Source organism: Triticum aestivum, chromosome 3D (assembly GCF_018294505.1).
Source record: "Triticum aestivum cultivar Chinese Spring chromosome 3D, IWGSC CS RefSeq v2.1, whole genome shotgun sequence".
Lineage (NCBI taxonomy): Eukaryota > Viridiplantae > Streptophyta > Magnoliopsida > Poales > Poaceae > Triticum > Triticum aestivum.
The window spans coordinates 551514620-551524531 of record NC_057802.1 but is presented as its reverse complement, the minus strand read 5'-3'; positions in this window follow the sequence as shown (position 1 = coordinate 551524531).

The window sequence follows — 9912 nt, the reverse complement described above, 5'->3', positions numbered from 1 at the left end:
CATGAAGCCAAAGCTCAAGAGAACATTGAGCTTATTTCCCTGCCCACTCCAGGAGAATTCTATGAGCCTGGTTGTCAGCTTCATCGCAAAGAACTACAAAACATCCTCAAGAGGCCTGAACCCAATATGAGTGAGATGCTCAGCATGATGAAGCCACTGCCCGAAGATGCTGAATACCCCCAAGTGTTCTTGGTCAAAGACCTCGAGTACTTGCCCCGCACAGTTTATCATATTCTGAGGCGTACTCTATGGCCAATTAAGGGATATACTTCTAACGCCAAACTTGAAGGAACCATGGAAACTTTGGTGTTCTACATCATCCATGGCATTCGATTCAATTCCCAGGATTTCTTCATCAGACAGTTAGCTGCGTCTGGAATTGATCTTTTTGGCCTGAAGTTTTACGCTCCATGGGTGACGTGTCTCATTAAGCTTCACTCCACTGTTGACTATCAGCCCTCAGCACGCAATCATCTTGTATTTTTGCCTGATGTTGATTTGCCTGTTGAAGCCATCTACCCCAAGCCTGCCAAGACGCCTCTATGTCTTCAAAATGCTGATCATCAAAGCTTCACACAACCAATGGAGGGGATTCATGTTCCCAATGCTGCAACTCCTGCCTATCGCCTGGCTGGCAATATGCGTGTGCCCCATCGTGCAAACACCGAAGCCACTGATAGTACCATTGCTCAAAGGCCTCGGAAGCGTTCTCGTGCACTCAATGACCGAGAGCTTCTTGTGGCCTTACATCAGAAGCAGGACAAGCAACATTACTGGCTAAAGCGTCAGATGCAGAGTATTATGGTGGACATCAATCACATCAGAAACTTGGCCACCAAGAACTCATTCGTTGCCCATGAAGCCTGTCGGAGGTCCTGGAAGAGTCTGACCCTTTTCTGCCCTGAAGAAGATCTTCGCGAAGATGGCTTCGCTAAAGGTTTCAAGTTTGATGCTAGTCCTCCCCAGAATGCAAGCTGGCGTCGCACTCCCTCAATAGAAGATTCAGAGTATTCATCTTCGTCTGCAACTGTTGTTGCGAGAGTCGTCGATGAAGAAGACGATGCCACTTCACCAACCATGGCTTCACTGCATCTCGACACTGCGCCAGGCCCTTCAGCACCACCAAAATCCAACGTCGACCATGCACCTGCATCTACTCCTGATGGGAACGAGTAGATACTCTATGTCTTCAAACCTTTTTGGTCCTTACTGACAAAAGGGGGAGAAGCGTATGAGTTGATAGTTTTCAAGCGGGTCCTTATGGGTGGTTGCATTATTTTTGCCAAGTGTTTACAACTCTCGTCTTTTGATACATTTAGTTCTTTGGGTTGTGACACTTAAAGTCGGTGGTCGTCTACTACTTTTTCTGCTACTCTATGATGCGATGATAAATTCCGCCTGAAGCCATTCAGCAGACGTCCATTTTTCATTATGCATGTCATTATTCGTTATATCTTTATATGCATGATGAATTGTCTTCATAAGTTGAAGAGGATCTCCACAAAGTAAAACCTGCCATGCGCATTTGCATTCAAAAGGAAACTACCTATATGCACATCTTCAGGGGGAGCCCTTCACTTCTTATGAAGATAATGCCGTAATTCTCGAACTTTCACATACTTTTATGCCCATTGAAAACTTCAACCAGTTTGTCATCAATCACCAAAAAGGGGGAGATTGTAAGTGCATCTAGTGCCACCCCTAGTTTTTTTTGGAGTATTGACGACAAACTTGGTTGAGGGACTAATGTGTTTGTCAGAATTGCAGGATAACACAGGTAGTAGTCCCACATTGATTCGGTTTACCTACCAGAAATGACCACTAAAAATGTGTGAAGACATTGAAGACAATGGTGGTCTGTGAAGATATTCACAACGAAGATTATGACTTGAGAAGACATTCATGTGAAGACTATGGAGTACGAAGACATAGTTGTTTCGTATTTTCCTTTTCTTCTTTGTTGAGTCATAGGAACCATCGTACTGTTAAGTGGGGTCCAAGTGAACAAAGCCAGAGTGGCTGATGTGATGCTCAACCAAATCCTATGTCTTCGAGCGAAGAAAATGAGAGCAAATCCCATCCAGAGCTGGATGAGTCAACTTTACTTGTAGCCCAAGTCAAGCTGCCGCGTGTGTTTGAAATCTGACTGTTGGACACATGTCAGTTCCTTAGTGACCCAGGGTCATTTCGGACAAATCAGGCCGGGTTGCCTCCTGGCTATAAATAGCCCACCCCCTACACCATAAATTGGTGGCTGCTCAGAGTTAGTGCACGGCTTTTGTCGTTTGAGAGCAACCCACCTCCGAAGCATTTGAGAGAGAAATCCTTGCGAGGATAAAGCCCTAAACACCCAGAGCCAAAGAGTGTTAGGCATCACTGAAGTCTTTCTGTCTGCGTGATCTGATGACTTGTTACACTTGAGGACTGTGAATCCTCCAGCCAGTTAGGCGTCGCGTTCTGAGCATCCAAGAGTCATTGTGGATTGCCGATGAACGAAGTCTGTGAAGGTTTGGAAGTCTACCTTGAAGACTTACCAGAGTGATTGGGCGAGGACTATGTGTCCTTAGCTCAAGGGGAACAAGGTGAAGACGCGGTCTTCTGAGTTGAATCTCAGCCTCCATAACCAGACGTACAGTTGTCACAGCAACTGGAACTAGTCTACCAAATCTTTGTCTTCACCAAGTTACTGGTTCTATCCTTCACTTCCCTTTACTTTCAGTTTGTCTTCATGAAGTCATTGCTTGCCTGTATGATCTGATTGACTTCACTGAGTGAAGACTGTTTACTGTTTGGCTTCGCACTATCTTCCATCCTGATCTTTACTACCTAGCTGCTGATAGTCTTCGTGCTTTCACTTTATTGCTTACTTGACTATGGCTTGTCTAGTGTAGTCTACCTTCCGCTACATATCAATAGGTTCATTTGTACTGTTTGTCTTCAAAGCCCTCGTGTTTTGAAGACTTCCATAAAAATCGCCTATTCACCCCCCTCTAGTCGATAACTAGCACTTTCACATATTGTTCACCCTTTCACTAGGATTTTGCAGATGATCAAGAATGAACTTCCTCCAATCCTTACTTCACCTGCATAAAAGTTTCATTAGTGGCCGAGGTGGTGAGCTCCAATTCAACCTTACCTATGTTGGCAAGAATAAGCATCGGCTATTGATAGATGTGCAATACACCATGACCAACATGGTAGCCGGATGCTTACTATGCGGACTCTCTCCAATTGTCATGTCTAGATATATGAGCAATGCTAAAATAATCCAAAGTAGAAATTATATCTTGACATTTATCAAGATAAACATGAAGTGATTCGTCAAAACATTGAAAGATTTTGGATATTTGTTGCACTAGTAATAACGAATCACCAAAAGCCTCAATATGTGTACCACCTATGGCAAACAACATCTCTAAGCTGAATAACAATGCTTCATATTCGGCCTGATTATCTGTGCAGAAATACTATAAACGGCATGAGGCTTCAAAAACAGCACCATGAGGAGATATATAAACAACACCAACACCTTGGCCATTGCTACAAATTTAACCATCAATATATAATCACCATGGTACTAGAGAGATAAAGCTAAAATCAGTATTATGCATGATGTCAATATGATGCTCGATAATAAAATCAACCATGATTTGGCTTTACGTAAATTCTGAAAACTAAAAAGCTAAAGCTCACCCAATCAAAACGTGAGTCCACTTTGCAGTTTTGGTGAATTGGTCTATGCATAATATCTTCAATGGCATCAATTTGACAGATTTTTATGCAAGCACTTATCTCAATCTCTACTCAAACTAAGGACGATGTTAGAATACCACACCGGCCATTCTTAGATATATTCTTAGGGCGATAGATACATATCGGCCATTACCATGAGGTCCATGTAGAATTCACCCACCAAAGCATGAATAGCCGAAGTAAACAAATGAAATAGCAATAAAATATTTCGGCCCCTTTGTATTAGCAACAAAAATGTAACTAACCAAATGCATAGTGATTTGGTAATACCCTCTCATGATATAGAAAATTATGTTGCATCCATGGATCAAAATAAATCCATGGATGGTAATTGATCATACCTAGGGATGAATTCCATGGCAAAGACATCAATGGCATGGTTGAAGAGAATGGATGATGTGCTAACCGAAGATTCTGATGTTGTGATGCACACCTTCAGCTTAATTGTTTGTTGCTTCCATCCTTCTCTTTCTTCACTTTTGTTGTACTTGTTACAATAGAAGCATGCACATCATTTTTCTTTTGATTGATCCTCTTGGGAACCCATGCCATGTTCTTCTTTATCAGCTCTTGTGCACTAAGATTCTGTAATTCCTTCTTTTGCCAATATGATAAGCCGAGTGGGCATTTCGGCTGTGATTCTGTTTTGACCAATGGAAATTCTTTTTTGGCTTTGTGCAACCTCAACTTCTTTTGTTCAGATTTGGCACTCTGATTTTTATCAATTGATTGCTTCACTTCTTTGCCTTTTGTAGCCAATGTCAACACTTTAATCGGCTCTTTGTTATTTGAGATCAAATCTGAAGGAGCACACTTACGACCATCTCTTTTCATGCGGTAAACTTGCTTGACCACTTCTTTCTTCTTCCTTGAGCTCTGGACCGATTCCTTATGATTGAAACGGTCTTTGACGCGTGATTGTTCAAATGTTGATCTTCTTGGAGGTGCATAGTGTTGGTGAGGTGGTCTAAAATAAGATGGAGAAGGTGCCCTTGTATCATACCTGTCCCATGATGAATATATATTTAAATGAGCATGGGGAGGCATCCACGACATTGGCATTGGTGGCCCAAAATAATGATATGAATATGCTGCATTAAAATTCTCACTTTGCCGATACTGATTCTCATATTTGCGCCTTGGGGGTGACCTTGGTTTCTTTGCATGATTTGGCCGATAAGCATTCTTCTCTTCACTCTTCTTTTGATATTTATCCAATAGTTCAGCAAAGGTGATTCTTGATCTCTTAGACTTGCACTTATTTCGGCCTCTATTTTCTTTTGGTTTGCTGTCATCGATCTTTGAATTTTCTTGTTGCCCCCCAGTACTTGGCGTCTTGTGTACAACCTTAAGGGAGTTCCCGCCTTCAAGAATATCTTCATTGTGCTCTTGAACAACTTCTTTACTTGAAAGCTTGACCCCGTCACATGCAGCCTTTACCTTCTCTTTAAATGGATCGGCTTGAAGCACCCGATGCAAAAACTTTTTGCCATCAGGACCAATCGGAATAGACTGGTCATCTCTTTGTGTTTCAACAAATTTCAATCGTCCCTTTTCAATGGCTGATTTAACTATTTGACGAAACATGTTGCAATCCTCAAAATTATGCTTGAACGAATCATGCAACTTACAATACATTCGTCCTTGGATAGATGGCTCAACATGGTGATCAAGAATTCTTATGTAATTATTTTTCAGCAACAAATCAAATATTTGATCACACATACTTGAATTGAAGGTATACTTCTTATTTCTTAGCCGGTCTTGATGTGAGAAGGGCTTTGGAGGTAAGCAAACGAATGGTTTAGATTTGGAATCTCCCCATTCGGCTATGCAATGTGTTTTGCACTCTATATCTGATGTCTTTCGATAAGATATCATAGTAGCATCGGTTTTCTCAAAAGAATTTAACCTTGGCTTCAAATTGCTGAAACGAAAATAGTTAGAGCATACATGTCTCAATGGAGACCAAATGCAAGCCAAGTAATTAATAAGCAAGCTACCCAATTAGATATGAAATTTAGATAAAGCAATACGGAAAGCCTTGGCTGCAACAATAAGAGTCACTATCGGTCTTTACAAATGGCGCAATGGGTTGCCGATATGCTCAATAACAACTTTATTGCTAACAAGTAAATTACCCTTCTTCTTTGGTCTTTCATAATTACTTATGATGATTTTTCTAATAGATGCATCAACTATGAAGTTGTGACCAAATCTGAAAATAGGAAATTTAATTGCTAGGAATACCTCTTCAAATATGTTGGGAAAGCATGATGGTGGTGTGACTTGAACAATATCTTGCTCCATATTTGGATGGCTCCCCAATGCTTTATCATCATCTTTTTCTTGATTCCGTGCATCATTTCTTTGAAGATCCTTATCAGCCGAACTTTGTTCGGATACTTGCTCTTGTCCTTGAGGCTTGTCAATTTCTATGGCACGAAATTCATAGAGCAGGAAGTAGGTTCCATTAACTTCAGAAAAATCAAGCACGGGTGTTTTCCTATGCTTGCCATGACCTTTCTCAATGATACTTGCATCTTTGGATTTGATGGATTCGAAATATATACTACTTGATTCGGCTTTTTCAACCGAAGCACTTTCATGTTCCGAATGATCCTTGTTTTTATTGATTCTACAAATTGGCAAGGCTTGTTTTCTTTGGGCCAATTCCCTATTAATTCTCTCTTTGCGAAGCACTTCACTAGTAGAAAAAGGCCCATTTGTCCCGGTTCATAAGGCCCATCTGTCCCGGTTGGGGAACCGGGACTAAAGGGTCGTTACTAATGCCCTAGGCCTTTAGTCCCGGTTCTTATACAAACCGGGACAGATGGGCCTCCACATGGCCGCTCCGGCGAGCCCAGGCAGGAGGGCCTTTGGTCCCGGTTGGTAGCACCAACCGGGACCAATAAGCTTCCACGCGTCAGCATTTCAGCGGCTGGTTTTTTTAAAGGAGGTGGTTTAGGGGTTTTGGGGGTTAATTTAGGTTGGTATAGGTAGCTAATAGAGAGATGTGTCCTCTCTTATCTCCGTGCTACTGCTACTGCTATGCCTAAACATGACTTAGATTGAAGTGAGGCAACATGTGGTGCATGTCGAAAGTAATACTAATCCTAACTTGATCAAGTTTGGATTGTACTACTTACGACATGCACCACATGCACGTTGCCTTCACTTCAATCTAATCCATGTTCATTTCATCCACAGATATATAATAACTCTTCATGCTCGCATCATGCATCATCATAATAACAAGTCCTACTAATCATCATCATACAACTTCTACTCGTTATTAATAACAAGTCATACGATCATCATCCTGATAGTCATCGAACCAACCCTACTTTGTTCTTAGCACATGATCATCAGTATTAGGTAGGACCTAAATACCCTCTTTAAGGTAAAATAGCATAAAACAATATAGACCCTGACTCTCTATTATGGAGAATGGAGATCATCCTGTCTCCAATTCTTGCGCTTCGCTTCCTTTTGCTTCCAAGAACCTCCTTACGACTGTCCATACATTTTTTCCATTCTCTGATTAGCATGTCTCCACTTCTTTTAGAAATCCGGTATGGACAGTTGAGATTCGTAGGATGACCTGGATATATGTTCGAAACACGAAGGCTGCCATTCTGATACATCAAATGAGGCACACAATCCTCTGGGATTCTCTGTTGAAAAACATAGTAATAACTTCATAGTTAGCAATGATGTACTAGTTTTAGAAGTATGCAAAAGATGCACGGATGTCGTAATAGTAAAATATCTTACCAGGGTATCTCCATGGTAGTTACCGTGGTTCAACACGTGCACTAGTGGCACGTATTGACCATAATGTTGAGGAGTTTGATTGTAGATATTGTAATTCTCAAGATCAGTACAAAATCCGACCAGATGATTTTTCTCCTGATAAGTTAATTCGGAGCCATCGGTGTATTGGGTTTTGTCTACCATGTTTCGCACATTGTTTGAACAATCAAAATAAGTTGTCAACGGAAATAAGCTGTCAAATATTTTAAAATAAACAATATAAATTAGCTAATAACTATGTTTGAGAAACTCACATAGAGGTAGAACTGGAGGCGTATCAACAAGGACCCAAATGTCCATATTGTCTTGCTCGATTTCAGGATCACCAAGATCCATGGTGACAAGCATACCCTCATCAAAACCATACATCTTGCAAAATGCTTCCCAATTTTTGCAACCAAAATGGGTTACGCTCTCAGCATTATACAGATTTACTTCAAAATCCACATCATGATGGGTCCTTAGGTGAATTTTCTTCGTTTCAAAATTTTCATGGTCTTCAAAATCCATCCTCTCCAAGACATAGCGTCTTGCATGGCATGGGATAAGCTATACTCGAATTGTAAAAGATGAAAATTACACGTTGAAATAGTTGAAGTCATGCTTAATTACGAAAAAAACACTTGTCGCCGTTGCGTACCGTTTCAACATCGAAGGTCTCCTCGAGCTTAATGCTGAAGCGCCGATCATCGTCCAGGTGAGGCCTGTCGCACAAACCTCGATCGTCGTGGCACCACCCGCACTCCCTCGGGAGACTTTCATCGTCCGATGATGATATTTCCCACATTCATAATTCAAAGATTAAAGTTGTACAATTAAATATATGTACTACAAAAACTAAATTAGATCATTATTATTCATCATGGGTTGGCTATCGGTTTGTCGAGTCTTTTCTTGAAAACTCTCAGCTCACGTGGTGTATACATTCAACCGTTGGTGATGGTCGCTCCTCCATTTGTCCCCGAGTGCATTACACGAAAATGTCTAGCACACGGGAACAAAGGAGAAGCGACCCCCACGACAACAGTCGGGATTCTTTGTCCTCTCATATATATATATATATATATTTAATTGTCCACTAAAAATAAACTAGCTAGTTTAACTAGTTCTATTATTTTTCTAACTAATTCTATTAAACACTTTCTAAGTAGTACTTACTAAAAGTTATCAGGGAGGGGGGTACGTATATCGACAACGACATACCCGATAAAAAAAGAAGAGGAAGAAGAAGAAAAAAAAGAGGAGAAGAAGAAAGGAATAGAGGAGGAGATCGAAGAAAAAAAGAAAAAAAAAGAGGAGAAGAAGAAGGAATAGAGGAGAAGAAGAAAAAATAGAATAATATATTATTCTATTTCTTCTTCTTCTCCTCTATTTGTTCTTCTTCTACTCTTTTTTTCTTCTTTTTCATCTTCTTATTTATTTCTGCTCTTCTTCCTCTCCTCTTCTTCTTCTTATTCTTCTTCTTCTTCTCCTTCTTCCTCTTCTTATTTTCATTTTTTCTCTCCTTCTTTTTCTACTAAATATGAACATACATAAATGACTTTGATCATACACATTTTTCAGATTCCTACACAATATGAACATATACATAAATTGACAAAGAAAATTGTATGAACAAAAAAAATCATAAAAATTCTATGAACAAAATTACAACAGAAAAAAATCATAAAAATTCTATGAAAAAATTGATATATTCTTTGCATATATATGAACATACAAACATTTGCATATTCAATAATAATATCACCAAACAAATCTAAACTACACATCTAAATTAATACATCTAAATTACAACAACTAAATTAACTACACATCTAACAACACATCCAAATAATACAACTAAATAACAAATCTAAACTACACATATATAATAGCTAGCTAGGGGCGCGGTGGCGCGGCAGCAGCGGCGGCGGCCATTACAGGGAGGAGGAGGAGGGGATCGGGGCGGCGCTCACAAGGTGCGCGGCGACGGCGGCGAGGAGGCAGCGTCGGGGCAGGGGCGGCGCGGCGACGGCGACGGCGTCGGGGCGGGGCGGGACGGCGTCGGGGCGTGGCGCAGGGGCGCGGCCGGCGACGGCATGGGCTCGAGGGCGGCGGCCGGCGACGGCATGGGCTCGAGGGCGGCGGACGGCGTCGGCGTGGGCTCGGGGGCACGGGCGACGGCGACGGCGGCGGGGCAGCCTGGCGGCGTTGAGGAGGGTCGGCGTCGTCGGGCGGCAACTGGCGATGAAATCTGAAAAAAATGCTAAGTGCTGGCTTATATAGGAAAAGCTTTAGTCCCGGTTTGTGGCACGAACCGGTACCAAAGCCCACCTTCAGTCCCGGTTGGTGCCACCAACCGGG